General features: G+C 38.6%; 1 pseudogene; it reads right to left on the bottom strand.

The window, feature by feature from the left end:
- Nucleotides 1-3,377: 3,377 nt before the first annotated feature.
- On the bottom strand, nucleotides 3,378-8,182 carry LOC100612963 (C-terminal-binding protein 2-like; annotated as a pseudogene).
- Nucleotides 8,183-17,149: the final 8,967 nt, after the last annotated feature.

Consider the following 17,149-nt stretch of genomic DNA (forward strand, 5'->3'; position numbering starts at 1 on the left):
TCTTCCGGATCATGTGTTGTATATTTTAAATACATAGCCAGAATGGGGTTTGCTGGATTGTATAATAATCTCATTTTAAATTTTTTGAAGAGCTTTCATACTTTTTTAAAAATAGGTTTGAGGTGATAGATTATTGTGACTTTTCTTTGTATTTTTCCAGAAGAGAGTTGTCGAATATCCTTTTAAATGCCTAGTCATTTCTATGTCTTCTTTGGAGAAAGTCATTTCAAACATGTGCCATTCTAAATCAAGTTATTAACTTGTTTTGTTGTTGAGTTTTAGGAATTTATATATTTTGAAAATTAACACCTACCAAATATGTGATTAGAAAATATTTTTACTCTTTTTTGTTATATGTATGTATGTATGCATATCTGTAACCCTATACAAGACAGGGTCTTGCTATGTTTTCATGGCTAGTCTCAAAGTTTTGGCCTCAAGTGATTGTTCTGCCTTGGCCTCCTAAAGTTGTAGAATTGAAGGCATGAGACACCATGCCTAGCTTTCACCCACTTATTAGGTGACGTTTGTATGGCACTAAATGTTTTATTTGATGTGTAGAATAGTTGAAGCTTAATGTAGTCCCTTTTTTTGGTCGTTGTTCTTTTCCTTGTTGCTTATGAATTTGATGTCAAACTTAAGGAAAGAGTTTTAAGACTTATGTCATAAACTTTTCCCTTATGTTTACTTCTAAGAATTTTATTAGGTTTTATGTTTAAGTATTGAATTCATTTTAAAAACTTTTCTTTTTATATATGATACAAAGGAAGCATCCAACTTTATTTTTTTCTCTGTAAATATTCAATTTGGAAAATTATTTGTTAAATAGATTCTTATTTTTCTATTGTGTGGTCATGGAAATCTTATGGAAGATTATTTTATCACATATGCAAGGGTTTATTTCTGGGATCTCTATTTTGTTTCGTCATCTACGTATCTGTTTTTGTGGCAATACCATATTGTTTTTATTTTTGTAGCTTTGTATCATGATTTTGAATCAGAAAATGTAATACCTCTTTGTTCTTTGTAAAGGGTGTTTGGCTAGTCACCTTTCCTAAGCAACCTTTAGAATTATACACAAAAATTCTGCAAAAAAAATACCATTGGGATTTTGACAAAAATTACCTTACATTTTTATATCATCATGAGTAGTACTGACAACATTTTTTTTTTTTTTTTTTTTTGGAGATGGACATTTAGTGAGTCACTCAGGCTGAAGGGCAGGGGTGTGAGATGTGCTCACTGCAGGCTCCGCTTCCCAGGTTCAAGCAATTCTCCAGTCTCAGCCACCAGAGTAGCTGGGATTACAGTCATGCACCATCACATCTAGCTAACTTTTGTATTTTTAGTAGAGATAGGGTTTTGCCATATTCACTAGGCTAGTCTCAAACTTCTGATCTCAAGTGATCCACCCACTTTGGCCTCCCAAAGTCCTGGGATTACAGGCATGAGCCTCATGCCGGCCCTGACATCTTAACAATATTAAGTCACCTGACACTTGAGCAAGACTATATGAAAGATTTTGCTTAATTTCCTCTTATTTACATATTTGCCACATTTTCTTGCTTTTGTATTCTAGTTTCATTTACATTGTATGGCTTCAATTTTCTTAAATTTAATAAGACATGTATCCTAACAGAATGTACCATGTGTGATTTAGAATATTGCAGATTTTGCTCCTTTAAATTGGAGAGTTCTGTAAATGCTGGTTGGGTCTATAATGTTCAGGTTTGGCTTTCTTACTGATATTACTTCTGACTTTTCTAGTCATTACTGAAAGTGGAGTCTTGAAGTCCACCATTGTTGTGTTGCTATGTATTTCTTGCTTGACTTCTGTCAATATTTGTTTTACATATTTGAAAGACGAGAATCAGTTGAACCTGGGAGGAGGAGGTTGAAGTGAGCCTATCGCGAGATCGTGCCACTGCCCTCCAGCCTGAGAGAAAGAAACTCTCTCTAAAAAAAAAAAAGAAAGAAAGATGTCAGTGCTATTTATAGTAATACAAAAATTTAATGTAATTTCTGTCAAAATCTCAATGGTATATTTTTGCAGATTTTTCAAATTATATATATATGATTTATAAATTATTGTTATAGATTCCTGGAAAGTTAATCCATCTCAGCATTACATAATACCAATCTCTCTCGGCCGGGCGCAGTGGCTCACGCCTGTACTCTCAGCACTTTGGGAGGCCGAGGCGGGTGAATCATGAGGTCCAGAGATCGAGACCATCCTGGTCAACAAGGTGAAACCCCATCTCTACTAAAAAGTACAAAAATTAGCTGGGTGAGGTGGTGTCGTGTGCCTGTAGTCCCAGCTACTCGGGAAGCTGAAGCAGGAGAATCGATTGAACCAGGGAGGTGGTGGTTGCAGTGAGCCGAGATCGTGCCACTGCACTCCAGCCTGGTGACAGAATGAGACTCTGTCTCCAAAAACAAAAACAAAAATACAATACCAATCTGTCTCTTGTTCATATTTTTGATTTAAAATATATTTTGTTTAGTATAATTATGACCATGGCCCTCCAATTTTAGCTACTCTTTGCATAAAATATATTTTCTTTATACTGTTACTTTCAACTTATTTGAGTCCTTAGAGCTGAAGTGACTCTTGCAGAGAGCACATTGCTGGATCTTCTTTGTTCTTAATCCATTAAATTATTTATTAATTTTCTTTAAGGTATTTAACTTTTTATATTTGAAGTAATTACTGCAGTTAATGAAGTTACTTTATTATTTTTAATTGTCTTCTGTGTTTCTTGTAGATGTGTTATTTATCATTTTTTCTCTTACTGCTTTATTTCTGTTTGTTGATTTTGTAGTGACGTGATTGAATTTCTTTCTCATTTGCCTTTGCATACATTCTACAGGTTTTTTTGGTAATCATCCTGAGAAATAAAGACTTCATAAATCATCTTAAAGTTATGACAGTATATAACAACTATATTTCAACTGAATGCAAAGTTGTACCTCTTCACACCCCCACTGTTTTATTAATATCACATATTATCTTTCCTTATGGTCTATGAACACAAATTTATGCAGATTTTTGCTTCATGTTTTAAACCCCATGGCAATATTTTGAAAGTTTTGTGCACCATGATTATGACAGTAGAGATTTCTTTACCTGTTTATATATTTACCTTTAATAGAGAGCTTTCTATTTTCATGTGCTGTTATGATGCTCTGCAGCATCATTTCATTTTTGGACGTGATAGACTCTTTTACATTTCCTTTAGGACTGTTCTAGTGGTTAGTAACACACTCAACTTTTATTTATTTTGGAAAGGTTTAGTTTTTTTATTTCTGAAGTGATATTATTCCAGTTGAAGGTTTTTGTTTGGAAGTATTTCTTCTTGTTTAATTACCTTGTCATTTGGGGATTTCTCAGCTACTTTTTGAAAATAACCTCTTTATTGCTTTTCTCCTATATTGTTTTTGTAAGACTCCTTTCATAAATATAATGGTCCACTTGATGGTGTGCAATACGTCCCATACTTTTTTCTTCATTCTGCTTAAATAATTTGTTTTCATCACTCAGTATTTATAACTACAATGTCGTCAATTGTGTAATTTTTTCTCCTGTATTAGTCTGCTTTTGTGACTGTTGATTAAATTTTTAATATAGCTATTATGTTCTTCAGATTCACAATTGTTGGTTTTTAAAAATCTATTTATCAATATCTCATTTTCTTTATGTATCACTTCTTCTAATATTCTTTTGTTGTCTATGTTCTGTTTTTGTTCATTAAGCAGTTTTTTCTAATTACATTTTATTGAAAACTGCACTGAATGCTAAATGTCCATCTTTACAATAAACAACTACAGTAACGGTAACTCGCACTACACTAAAACAAAACGTACTTCCGATAGCCATTATTTTTCTGCTTGGGACAATTTAAAAAATTTTTCTTTTCTTACAAAAACGGGAATGTACCTAATCAAAGGATCAAAATAGGCCATCTTTTTAAACAAAAAGACAATGATTCACAAAAGACTATGAATAGAACATGTAACTAATTGATGCAAATCTAATAGAATTTGTTAAAATCAGTGACATCGAATACGTCTGAACTGTTCTTGTGTAAAACACAACGTGAAGAAAAGAAGACTTTATCAGTGTCTTAAAAAGTGGGTTTTTCATAGACCATCTGACAAGTTACCATTAAAAGTGTTTCCTGTGACATAAGAAAATGCAATATTATTTTTCTTGAACGCTTTTAGTGCAAGACTTTCCACTCGATAAAATAGCAGAGGATATGAAACTGAGAAAATATACTTGATTACAAACAGGTTGTGAAACTTAATACTTTTTTTTTTTTTTGTATTATCGGAGGCTTTTACTGAACTTAGAACCAACTTGCCCTCTCAGTATGTAGTTCAGATGTGAGATGCTTCTCTGTACAGGAGCCGGTACTGTCTTCAATCCTATGCGTGCAGGTGTCAACCACAGGCAAACAGTTTACTCCACATTTTCTAGTAATGTGATCTTCCTATTAGCAAAAAGCTGTAAACAGTCCCTGTAGACTGAAGGGACTCAAGTCACAAGATGGGGATTTCCTCCTCATGGTTTTTATTTTGATGTTTGAAGTCTTGATGCAACATTCTGAGCAGGGTGTTCCGGACCTGCTGTGCCCAAGGGACTGATAAAGGAAAAAGTTGTATTTATTCTTTGTGATTTGACGAACAGATGAAAAACTTAACACACAATAACGGAAGTTGGTGGTTAATAAATCACACCCTAGTCTTTCAGAGCTTCCGTAAGCAGACGACATCTTCAGTTTTCTAGCTCTTGTAGTTTTAACACCGCAATACCAATGAGCGTACGTACAGAATCAGCTAAAAAGAGCGTCAGATTCTTTTTCTCTTAGTTTATCTATTTTTCACTGTCTCTTGTTCCCAAGTGTATCTGAATGATTACCTTCCGGCATTGTCAGTTATTTCTCGTTGGCGTACTCTCGATTGTCCCCGTGTTTGAGGGCTGGTTGGGAGAGGGCGCTTGGGAAGGATGTGCCACTGTCGGGAGTTTGTGAGTCACCAGGATGTCTCCAGGGAAGATCCCTTCCATGGATGCAGGAAGTCCTCCTGGACCCACGCCCACGATGCCTGGATGAATTTCTTGCTGGTCTATTTCCCACCAAAGCACAGATGTGACAAAGAATTCCTCGTTCACACAGTTTCTTAAGCTTCCTGGGATGCGACCTGTGATGGCTCGGCGGATCTTGGTGGCAGCTGTCTCCCTCATCTCCAGTGACACCTGCTGGCTGTAGCAGGCAGTGTGAGGAGTGCAGATGAGATTGGGGGCATCTTTCAACGGACCCTGAGCAAAGCTAAACGGCTGCGACTCATTCACGTCGAGGACTGGCCCTCCTATCCTGCCCTCCTTGAGGGCCTGTGCTAAGGCTTTCTCATCCATCAGGCCACCACGGGCTGCGTTCACAAGGAATGCTCCCTGCCTCATCTGCTTTATGGTAAAGTCATTGATGAGGTGATGCTTATGTTCGTTGAGACTGCAGCGCAAGGAGACGCAGTCGCTCTGATACAGCAAATCCTGCAGGGTGTAGACCCTCTGCATGCCCAGGGACTGCTCGATCCCATCCTGCAAGTAGGGGTAATAAAATATTATGCTGAATCCAAAGGCTGTGGCTGGAACTGCAAAAGCCTGCTGCGTGCGACCCTAGCCGATGAGGTCCAGCGTCTTCCCACGAATGCGGGCCACTCCCGAGGCCACCTCGCAGATCTGCTCCATGCTCTGAACCCGCTTGCCTTCCCACAGTGCCTGGTACAGCCATGTGTTCCTCCGGTACACGTTGAGAATGTGGCAGTTGGTGGAATTGGCTGTCTCTTCCACGGCTGCGGACGGGATGTTTCACACAGCAATTCCGAGCTCACTGGCAGCCTTGATGTCCACGTTGTCATAGCCACTGCCCACCCCCACGATCACTCTCAAGGACTTGAAATTTGCCAGATCCTCCCTGGTGAGGTGATTGTGTGGTACATCATGGCGCCCACGGCTCTGTTTAGAAGTTTCTCGTGGATCTCCTGCGTGGACTGCATCACAGAAGACCATGGTGGCCAGATCCTTCAGGATGGGCATGTCCACAGTGCAGTCACGGCCGACCAGGAACGCTGCCACTGAGCGGGGGCTTAGGGTGTCTTTCATGATCTGGCGGCGAATTCCTTCACAAATTCTGTCCAATCGCTGTCTCTTGACTTAGCGCTTATCCACAGGTCCATTCTTTAGGGAACTTTGCAACTCTCAGATCAAAAGGCAAAGCAGTCCTCTAAGAACTTAGGGGAACTCGCAGGAGTCTGCGTGCATGACGCCACTATGAACCCAATATAAATTTGTTCACAAACTCTAAAGTTCACACGATGGGCTGTCCGTCTTTTTAAGGGAATATAGCTTCATTGGTTCAAAACCATTTAAGGTGATGAAATCCGTTTGATTGCCACTCAGCCACCATCGCGCAGTCAATCAACGAATCTCACCACGACCCCAGGTCTGGAGCTCCTGGAGTCCGCGACCGCTGGGGGTGGAGGCGGCTTCGGCCTGGTGCAGCCAGGTCCCTGCTCCTGCTCTGAGCCTCCGGCGTGGGTTGGGGGTCCACCTGGGTGTCCCGCATGGTGTCGAGGCTCCTTCCTTGCCGGAGCCCTGCGGACCGGAGGAGTGTCCATATCATTAAGGAGTTTTGATAATTATTTTGATTTTTAAAATTATATAATGCAAAAACATCAACAACAAAGAATAAACCTACAAATTTTGACCTTTAAAAGTCAACAAAGATTTTTAAAGGTCAATATTTGTAGGTTTATTTTATTTCTTCAATTGTCACATGTTTTCGTCCTTTTCTGTATACCCTGCAATCTTTTGATGAGATTCAGAAATTTGTAAAACAACTGTGTAATGTAGTATGTACAAACTTTCTTACTACAAGATAGTACAACAATCAGTGAGGCTGTACATCCTGGTACTTCATTAAGTGTCTTCAATGTGTCTTCTCTGGGCTTGTGTGTGTATTTTTAAGGTAAAGATATTTTTCCCATTGTTTTCCAGACACTGTAGTCCTTTGCTTCCGCAGTTGATTGCAGTGTTTGTTTCTCTGAGGCTGTGATAAGCATGTAACTTCTCTTCTCAGCAGTCATAAGTTGTCATTCTCATTACTCTGCCATTTCCTTTAGCATTCCGTGTTGGGGGAGACAGAATCTAGTCATCAGCCGTAGCCCACAAAGCCAAACTTTGAACATATGTTCCAGTGTTCTCATTCTATACTGAGGGAGATACTAAAAGTTAGACGTTTTCTCTTGAGCCCAATTGTTGTTCTGGGAAAGAAGAAGGGATGTGGTGAATATAAGCCAGACCTGGTTGCCTTGTACAGCAAGCTTTTTCAAGCCACCTTGTTTTGTTTTTGTTATGGCTCTGTTTTGTTTTAGGTTTTTAGCAGCCTGCAGCAATGGTTTTCCTGTTCTGTCTCTAGTGATAAGCGGCAAAGGGGGATGAGGAAAGGGCCTTACTGGCTCCACCAGAAAGAGAAACTAAGAACTCACGGCTGTAGTCTCCCGTGGATGCCCCTGTTCTACAGTAAAGGAAATATCTTTGGAATGTAAAAAGAGAGAGAATAATAGGCAACACCCCAATAGGGAAGAATGAACAAATAACAAAGATGAGAGGTGCAAAGGCCAAGGAGAAAACCTTAAGAATGTGGTGTTGGAAGTTCTGCTTCAAAGAAATTGGTTCTGGAAAATTCTAGATTTACTTCTTTTGCTGCCACAGATGGAAATGTCCTACCCTATGCTTATTATGCTCTTAAATCTTCTAAGGCTTCTCCTGTCTCTCCACTAACATTCCAGGGCATTCACAGTGACAGCCAAAGTTTTCCTCTTCTTTCTGCTATTCCCGTGAAGGCCTTGTGGTCTGAGTGCTTTTCCACTGTTTTTGGGATCTGAGGAAATCTGCACATTTTGTGAGACTTCTATGTTAAGCTGTTTTGTAAAAATCTGTGCCTCATGTCAGAAGTTTTTGAGAGTAAAAGTGCAGGCATTGGGGTTTGGTTCACATATTTCAGAAACTCCAAGGAGAAATGTTTCTGCTTCGTAATTTTCAGTCCTATGATTTCAAATGTGTTCCTGCAAAAAAATCGGAAAAAAATTTATCAGAGCCCAAAGCACCTCAGCACATATGATAAAGTTGAATCTTCTATTTCACTTTATTCTTTTTTTCATCTCTGGTAATGTAGGTCAAAAAGTTTTCTTTCCCTTAGTAGAAACTAACTTAGAAATGTGAACTGTCTATGCCAAATGTCTCACCTGTGGAACAGTTTATTGTATCTACTCACTTCAAATAATTTTTAAAGACTTTAATGCCATAGAAAAACTTAGAAACTTGCCAGGAATAGAACAAATTCTTAATTGTTACATTATTTCTTAATCAGTTATTAATTAAACTTATATAAAGCTTAGTGGGACTGTGATCTGTACGTTTTCCCTGTCCTGTTTTTATGTATGTCAAATTAGTCTATAATTTTAGCTTCAGGGGTTTCAGAATAGCATAGTTGAATTTATGTGTTATATAGAAAGTGAATTAGATAGTATGCACATCACTTTAAGAAAAGTTTTAGTTTGCGTCTAAGTTCACTGCATAGAAAAACTTATCATTAGTGTTTCCATTTACTTTCCTCAATATTTATCTGAATGATAGTATAATTTATTTCTATTTGCTTATTATATTGTAGTGTTCCACAGCATATTTTACAATATTCATGTTGCTCCCATATGTAAAAATGTAAGGCTTTTCTTTGCTTTTAAAAAAATAAATTATAGGCCAGTGCTGTGGTTCATGCTCGTAATCCCAGCACTTTAAGAGGCTGAGATGGGTAGATCACGAGGTCGGCAGTTCAAGACCAGCCTGGCCAGCATGGTGAAATCCCTTCTGTACTAAAACTACAAAAAATATACCCGGCCAGGCACGGTGGCTCAAGCCTGTAATCCCAGCACTTTGGGAGGCCGAGACGGGTGGATCACGAGGTCAGAAGATCAAGACCTTCCTGGCTAACATGGTGAGATCCCGTCTCTACTAAAAACACACAAAAATTAGCCAGGCCTGGTGGTGGGCCCCGGTAGTCCCAGCTACTCGGGAGGCTGAGGCAGGAGAATGGAGTGAACCCAGGAGGCGGAGGTTGCAGTGAGCCGATGTCTCACCACTACATTCCAGCCTGGGTGACAGAGCTAGACTCTGTCTCAAAAAATAAAAAAAAATAAATTATAGCCTTTCCATTTGTATGAAAAAAAGGAGTAATATATTAAGAACATAATAAAAAGTGTCTCTAATATCATTGAAATCTTTATTAAAATTTTCTTCTAAATGCTGTTTATGGGAGATTATAATGTATTTGTTGTGCAATTTTGTTACTCTAACCATATGCTAAGAATTCAAAATCTGCTCTTTATGGGTGCCCAGTTATGGTTGAACATGCTAGTTATCTAGAAAGAGTCTTCTTCCATTGTATGCTTTGTTTATTCGGTATTTCACAGGTTAATGTTTATTTAATTTTATATTCTAATATTATATATTCTTGTATTTCCTTGTTAGGATAGGCTGCCTTACATCATTTAATTGTGTTTTTAGATTCTGCCTGTATATTATAATTTTGTATGACTATATTCAACTGTGTACAGTTTCAAAGACTGTAGAAAATAAGTCAAATATGAATCAACCATATATCTATTGCCAACATAATTCTCTGTTCATTTGCCTGTATAAACATTACTCATACTTTATTTATGACGTGTATTTGTTTTATTAGTTGGTGGCCAATTTTTTTTTAATCCTCTCTGGATGAGTAGTTGTGGAAATTGTCTTGATTTCCACTTCTATGTATTCATGAATCTATAATACTTTTGTGTGAAGGAAACACTTCTGTGATTTGAAGGTAATTTTTTTTGACCTCTGAACTTCTTACTGGCCTCCTGCTCCCCAAAGGGACCTTGCTTCTGCTGGCTTAGCACAAGAAAACCTCCGTTTTGTTGGTCTCAGACACCACTTTGCCGTCCACTATCCTGCGGGGGCTTTTCTTTTGAATAGCTTGCAGGTATTTACCACTGTCCAGAGCATCCGGGAGATTGAAGTCCTCCCCGTCTTCTAGCAGGCGGCAGTAGGTGGCAATCTCAGCCTCCAGCTCGACCTTGATGTTCCACAGGTCCTCATGCTCTTGGACCTGGTTCCTCTCTTTGGGTTTGGGCCAGCTCTGACTCCAGGTGCAGCAGAATCCTGTTGAGCTGCTCCATCTGCATCTACCTCCCACAGGCTGTTCTCCAAACTGACTTTCAGATATCTCATTGAGTCCAGTTCGATATCCAAGGACTGGACTGTACATCTCAACCCCCTGAGCATCCTCTCAGCAGTTCCGATCTCAGCGGACTGCATGGTGACTACTCTGGTGCTCTCCTCAGTCTGCTGGGACCAGTACTTGTCCAGCTCCTCTCAGCTGTTCTCAGCCATCTCGTCATATTGGGCCCAGATGCCTGTCATGATCTTGCCAAGGTCCTGAGACTTGGGGACATCTACCTCCATGGTCAACCAAGAGCTGGAAATCAGGTATTATAGACCTTCAACTTCCTCCTCATGATTCTTCATGAAAAGCAGCTCTTCCTTGAGGGCCTCCATCTCTGTCTCCAGCAGAGGCTCAGTGACACTGGTATTATCAGTAATGTCGCTCTCCACAAACTGGCACATGGCCATCTCTGTCTCACACTTTAAAGTCATCAGCAGCAAAATGATCATTGTCAGTCTGCAGGATGATGCAGGCACTGTCTGCAGAAGTGGCAAAGATTTTTTTATTAGTCTAATTGTCTGTCTTTATGCCAGTAATATAAGATTTTGATTACTGTAGATTTCTAACATGTCTTGAAATCAGGAATTGTAATGCTTCCAACTTTTTTTATGTGGTCCCCTGAAATTCCGTATACTTTGGGGAGTCACATTCTCTGTTTCTGTCAAAAATAATATTAAGAATTTCATAGGGATTGTATTAAATCTGCAGCTCACTTTGGGCATTATAGATACGTTCAAAATATTAAATTTTTAACTCTTGAACAAAAACATGTTGAAGAATAAATTGTTTAATTATCATGTATTTGTGAATTTTATGAATTTTATTCGGTTATTGATTTCTAGTTTTAATCCATTTTGGTCAGAAATTATGGTCTGTAACCTTCAATTTTTATTACACTTTAAGTTCTAGGATACATGTGCAGAACGTACAGGTTTGTTACACAGGTATACATGTGTCATGTTGATTTGCTGCACCCATCAACTCATCATTTACATTAAGTGTTCTCCTAATGCTATCCCTTTCATAGCCCCCCACCCCCAAACAGGCACTAGCGTTTGATGTTCCCTGTCCTGTGTCCACGTGTTCTCATTGTTTAACTCCTACCTATGACTGAAAACATGCAGTGTTTGTTTTTCTGTCCTTGTGATAGTTTGCTGAGAATGATGGTTTCCAGCTTCATCCATTTCCCTGCAAATGACATGAACTCATCCTCTTTTAAGGCTGCGTAGTATTCCATGGTGTATATGTGTCACAATTTCTTAATCCAGTCTATCATTGATGGATATTTGGGTTGGTTCCAAGACTTTGCTATTCTGAACAGTGCCACAATAAACATACGTGTGCATGTGTCTTTATAGTAGCATGATTTATAATCCTTTGGATATATACCCAGTAATGGGATTGCTGGGTCAAATGGTATTTCTGGTTGTAGATACTTGAGGAATTACCACACTGTCTTCCACAGTGTTTGAACTAATTTACACTCCAACCCACAGTGTAAAAGCATTTTTTTTCCACGTCCTCTCCAGCATCTGTTGTTTCCTGACATTTTAATGATCCCCATTCTAACTAGCGTAAGATGGTATCTCATTGTGGTTTTCATTTGCATTTCTCTGATGACCAGTGATGATGAGCAATTTTTCATGTCTGTTGGTTACATAAATGTCTGCTTTTGAGAAGGGTCTGTTCATATCCTTTGCCCACTTTTTGATGGGATTGCTCATTTTTTTCTTGTAAATTTGTTTAAATTATTTGTAGATTCTGGATGTGAGTCCTTTGTCAGATGGGTAGATTCCAAAAATTTTCTCCCAGTCTGTAGGTTGCCTGTTCACTCTAATGATAGTTTCGTTTGCTGTGTAGAAGCTTTTAAGTTTAATTAGATTTCATTTGTATATTTTGGCTTTTGTTGCTATTGTTTTTGGTGTTTTAGTCATGAAGTCTTTGCCCATGCCTATGTCCTGAATGGTATTGCCCAGGTTTTCTCTTAGGTTTTTATGGTTTTGGGTCTTACATTTAAGTCTTTAATCCATCTTGAGTCAATTTATGTATAGGGTGTAAGGAAGAAATCCAGTTTCAGTTTTCTGCATATGGCTCGCCATTTTTCCCAGCAACATTTATTAAATAAGGAATCCTTTCCCCATTGTTTGTTTTTGTCACATTTGTCCAAGATCCAATGGTTGTAGATGTGTGGTGGTATTTCTGAGGCCTCTGTTTTTTTCCATTGATCTATATATCTGTTTTGGTACCAGTACCGTGCTGTTTTGGTTACTGTAGACCTGTAGTATAGATTGAAGTCAGGTAGTGTGATACCTCCAGCTTTTCTCTTTTTGCGTAGGATTTTCTTGCCTATGCAGGCTGTTTTTTGGTTCCATGTGAACTTCAAAGTAGTTTTTTCCAATTCTGTGAAGAAAGTCAGTGGTAGCTTGATGGGGATAGCATTGAATCTGTAAGTTATCTTGGGCAGCATGGTCATTTTCATGATATTGATTCTTCCTTTCCAGGAGCATGGAATGTTCTTCCATTTGTTTGTGTCCTCTTTTATTTCATGGAGCAGTGGTTTGTAGTTCTCCTTGAAAATGCCCTTCACATCCCTTGTAAGTTGGATTCCTAGGTATTTTATTCTCTTTGTAGCAATTGTTGAGTGGGAGTTCACTCATAATTTGGCTCTCTGTTCGTCTGTTATTGGTGTATGGAAATACTTGTGATTTTTGCACATTATTTTGTATCCTGAGACTTTGCTGAAGTTGCTTATCAGATTTAAGGAGATTTTGGGCTGAGACAATGGGGTTTTCTAAATATACAATCATGTCATCTGCAAACAGAGACAATTTGGCTTCCTCTTTTTCCTAATCGAATGTCCTTTATTTGTTTCTCTTGCCTGATGGCCCTGGCCAGAACTTCCAATACTATGTTGAGTGGGAGTGGTGAGAGAGGGCATCGTTGTCTTGTGCTGGTTTTCAAAGGGAATGCTTCCAGGTTTTGCCCATTCTGCATGATATTGGCTGTGGGTTTGTCATAAATAGCTCTTATTATTTTCAGATATGTTCCATCAATACCTAGTTTATTTAGAGTTTTTATCATGAAAGGCTGTTGAGTTTTGTTGAAGGCCTTTTCTGCATCTATTGAGATAGTCATGAGATTTTTGTCATTGGTTCTGTTTATGTGATGAATTATGTTTATTGATTTGCATATGTTGAACCAGGCTTGCATCCCAGGGATGAAGCTGAATTGATCGTGGTGGATAAGCTTTTGGATGTGCTGCTGGATTTGGTTTGTCAGTATTTTATTGAGGATGTTTGCATTGATGTTCATCAGGGATATTGTTTTTTTGTTGTGTCTCTGCCAGGCTTTGGTATCAGGATGATGCTGACCTCATAAAATGAGTTAAGGAAGATTCCCTCTTTTTCTATTGATTTCGAATATTTTCAGAAGGGATGGTAGCAGCTCCTCTTTGTACCTCTGGTAGAATTCAGTTGTGAATTCGTCTGGTCCTGGACTTTTTTTGGTTCGTAAGCTATTAATTATTGCCTCAATTTCAGAACCTGCTACTGGTCTACTCAGAGATTCAACTTCTTCCTCGTTTAGTCTTGGAGGTGTGGATGTTTCCAGGAATTTATCAATTTCTTCTAGGTTTTCCAGTTTATTTCCGTAGAGGTGTTTATAGTATTCTCTGATGGTAGTTTGTATTTCTGTGGGTTTGGTGGTGATATCCCCTTTGTCGTTTTTTATTGCGTCTCTTTGATTCTTCTCTCTTTTCTTCTTTATTTGTCTTAATAGCCGTCTATCTATTTTGTTAATCTTTTCAAAAAACCGGCTCCTGTGTTGATTGATTTTTTGAAGTGTTTTCTGTAACATTCAATTTTTTAAAATTCTGTTAAAAATTTTTTTTCCTTATATTTATTTTTAGGACAAAGTTTTATGAGCTTTTGACAAGACTGTGAGTTTTGTTGTTGTGTAGAGTGATCTCTATGCATCTGTTACATCTAACTGTTTTACAGTATTTTCATGTCCTCTGTTTTCTTTTTAACATTCTCTCTGGCTTTATTATTAATTACAGAACTGGTGTATTAAAATATTGTTCTCAGTATATTGCAGTTTTTTGTTTATGTTCTGACAAAATATTATTGATTTATTTTAAAATCTTCATGTGAGGTTCATATATATGTGTGTCTGTATACATAATTAGATAAATACACACAGTTATATAAATGTATATTATATAAATGTATATAATTTTCCTAGGTTTCCAGTGAATAAACTTTTTTATTATTTTGTCCTTTGTTTTCTTTGACAGTTTTAACTTATAGTTTATTTTATAAACTAAGACAGTTATTTAAAAAGTATTTTGCATAATGTGCTTGTGACGTTGTCTTCATTTCATTACGATTTGCATAAAATTGTTTTGATGCATCTTGCCACTTTTAGTCTGTTTTTGTTACTATATAGTAAGATGGCTCATATCTGTCATCCAAGCATTTTAGGAGATTGAGGTTGGAGGTTAACTTGAGCCCAGAAGTTTGAGACCAGCCTGGGAAACAAAGCAATACCATGTCTCTAAAATAAATAAAAAAATAAATAAATTGAATCCCCTGTAGACAGATGTAGTTAGATTTTATTTTATTTTTTATCTCTGTACTCAATTTATGACTTTTGTTTGAGAAGTTTAGTTTGTGAGTAGCTACATAATTTCCTGCATTTGAAGGAATTACTTTTGACACTTTGTGAAGTAAAAGGTAAATATTAAATTTGAACTCAATTGAACATGGACTCAAACAATGGTCACCAAGTCCCGGAACAGGTTGTGTGAGCCCCTTGAAGCCTTCATCCAGCGCTGTTTCAGATAAATCTCTATTTCAATTTATTCCTATATCTTAGTTATTGAAAAACAATAGACAATCAAAAAAACAAGTTGACCTTTTTGTGTTCCTTGAGCCCCGTTGTGAAGAGCCTTCCTGACCGGACTTCATGCCAAATAACTCATTACAAAAAGAGCTGGGGTTCCAGACTGCGCCAAAGCTTCATGAGATCTCACGTCGTCTGGGCACGGAAGAGTGGCCAATCTGGAGCCCAGGCTGTTGCTTCACAGTCTGGTGGTGAATCCTCCATAGTTTGGTGAGTGTAAATATATATATATATCTTTTCCCTTCTCCCCGTCCCATTGCAACTTGCTTATATATTTGCTTATTATATCTGCATTGCCATTTAAGTGGGATAAAGTTTGTTTGAATCACTGGCTGTGCGTGAGGTGCAGCAGGGAGTCCCTGTTGGTAATTGGAATGCTGAGGGAATTTCCCAGCATTGATGATGCTTGCTTACTGCTTATAAGTTAAAGTGTCAATATAGGGACTGGTTGCTACAAGAGAAATGTAAGCTGGAAAAGGAAAATTTTAATCTGACTTCCAGACTGGCCCTGGTACCATGCCAGGCCTGTCTTGACTGATTAGGCTCAAAGCTATCAGCCTGTTGCTGAAAAAACAGCTGTCCGAGTGGCCCAGTCAGGGTAAAACTGAATACCTAGTCAGTTTTCAGGGCTTGAAGAGGGTAAAAACCCAAATCCTATCTCAACGATGGGAAGTTAACTCTAATAAAATTCAATGGCCTGCACAAAGTGTAAAGTTCCTTGGCATCCTATGGACTGCAGGGAAACAGTCCATTTTACCAAAGGCTAACGCTAAAATACTAGAATTTGCAGCCCTACCACTGAAAAGGAGGTCCAAAATTGTATTGGCTTGTTTGGATTCTGGAGACATCATATTCCCCACTTGGGTAACATATTACAACCTCTGCATGAAGTCACTAGAAAACACTATGAATATCACTGGAGAGAGAAAGACAGCCTGGCTTTTCAACAAGCAAAACAAGCGGAGCAACTGGCCCTGGATCTATGGCCCTTATAGGATGAGTCAACAGAACTGCAAGTAACTGTCCTACATCAACATGCTAATTGGAGCCTTAGGTAGAAGCAAGATGGGAAAAAGATACCTTTGGAGTTTTAGACCCAGAAGCTGCCAGAGGCTGGCAAAGCTTATACTCTTTGAGAAGCAGCTGTTGGCCTGCTACTGCGCTTTACAGGAAGCAGAACACCTTTGTTTTAATCATGATGTTTTTATGATGCCCCAAATTCCTATTATGACTTGGGTCATGAGCTCCCTCAAAACCCATTGGATAGGGTACACTCAAGAATGTAGTATCATAAAATGGAAATGGTACATACAAGACCAGGATAAGCCAGAACTAAAAGGGGTATCATTTTTACATGAAGATGTGCAAAACTTGCCAACTCAGGAAACCACAGGGCAAGTCCTGCAGATAGGGAAGGAAACCTCCCCTGCCCAATGGGGCAAATCCTTTAAAGAACTAAGCCCAGAGGATCAGAAACACGCTTGGTTACTGATGGTTCCACCAAATACATTGATGGGACCCGATGCTGGGAGGCCGTGGCTTATAATCCTGTTAAAAACATAAGCGTTTCTGAGGAAGGGAGGGGTGTGAGCAGCCAGCTGGCTGAACTAGAAGCCATCCTCCGAACTATTCAGGAGGAGGCCAGAGCGATTTGTTGCTTGTATACCGACTGTTGGTCAGCAGAAAATGGTCTTACTACCTAGTTGCCCGAATGGCAATGAAACAAATGGTGAATAATGAATACAGACGTTTGGAGAAAACAATACTAGGAAGATACCTGAATCCTGAGGCACATTACTATTATTGCTGTTTTTCGTATCGATTCTCATGCATCTCTGCATTCTCTTGACAGACTAAACAGCAGGTAGATCAACAGGCCAAAATTTCCAGCATAAATGCAAACTTGAATGTGGGTG

Source organism: Pan troglodytes, chromosome 17 (genome assembly GCF_028858775.2).
Source record: "Pan troglodytes isolate AG18354 chromosome 17, NHGRI_mPanTro3-v2.0_pri, whole genome shotgun sequence".
Taxonomy (NCBI): domain Eukaryota; kingdom Metazoa; phylum Chordata; class Mammalia; order Primates; family Hominidae; genus Pan; species Pan troglodytes.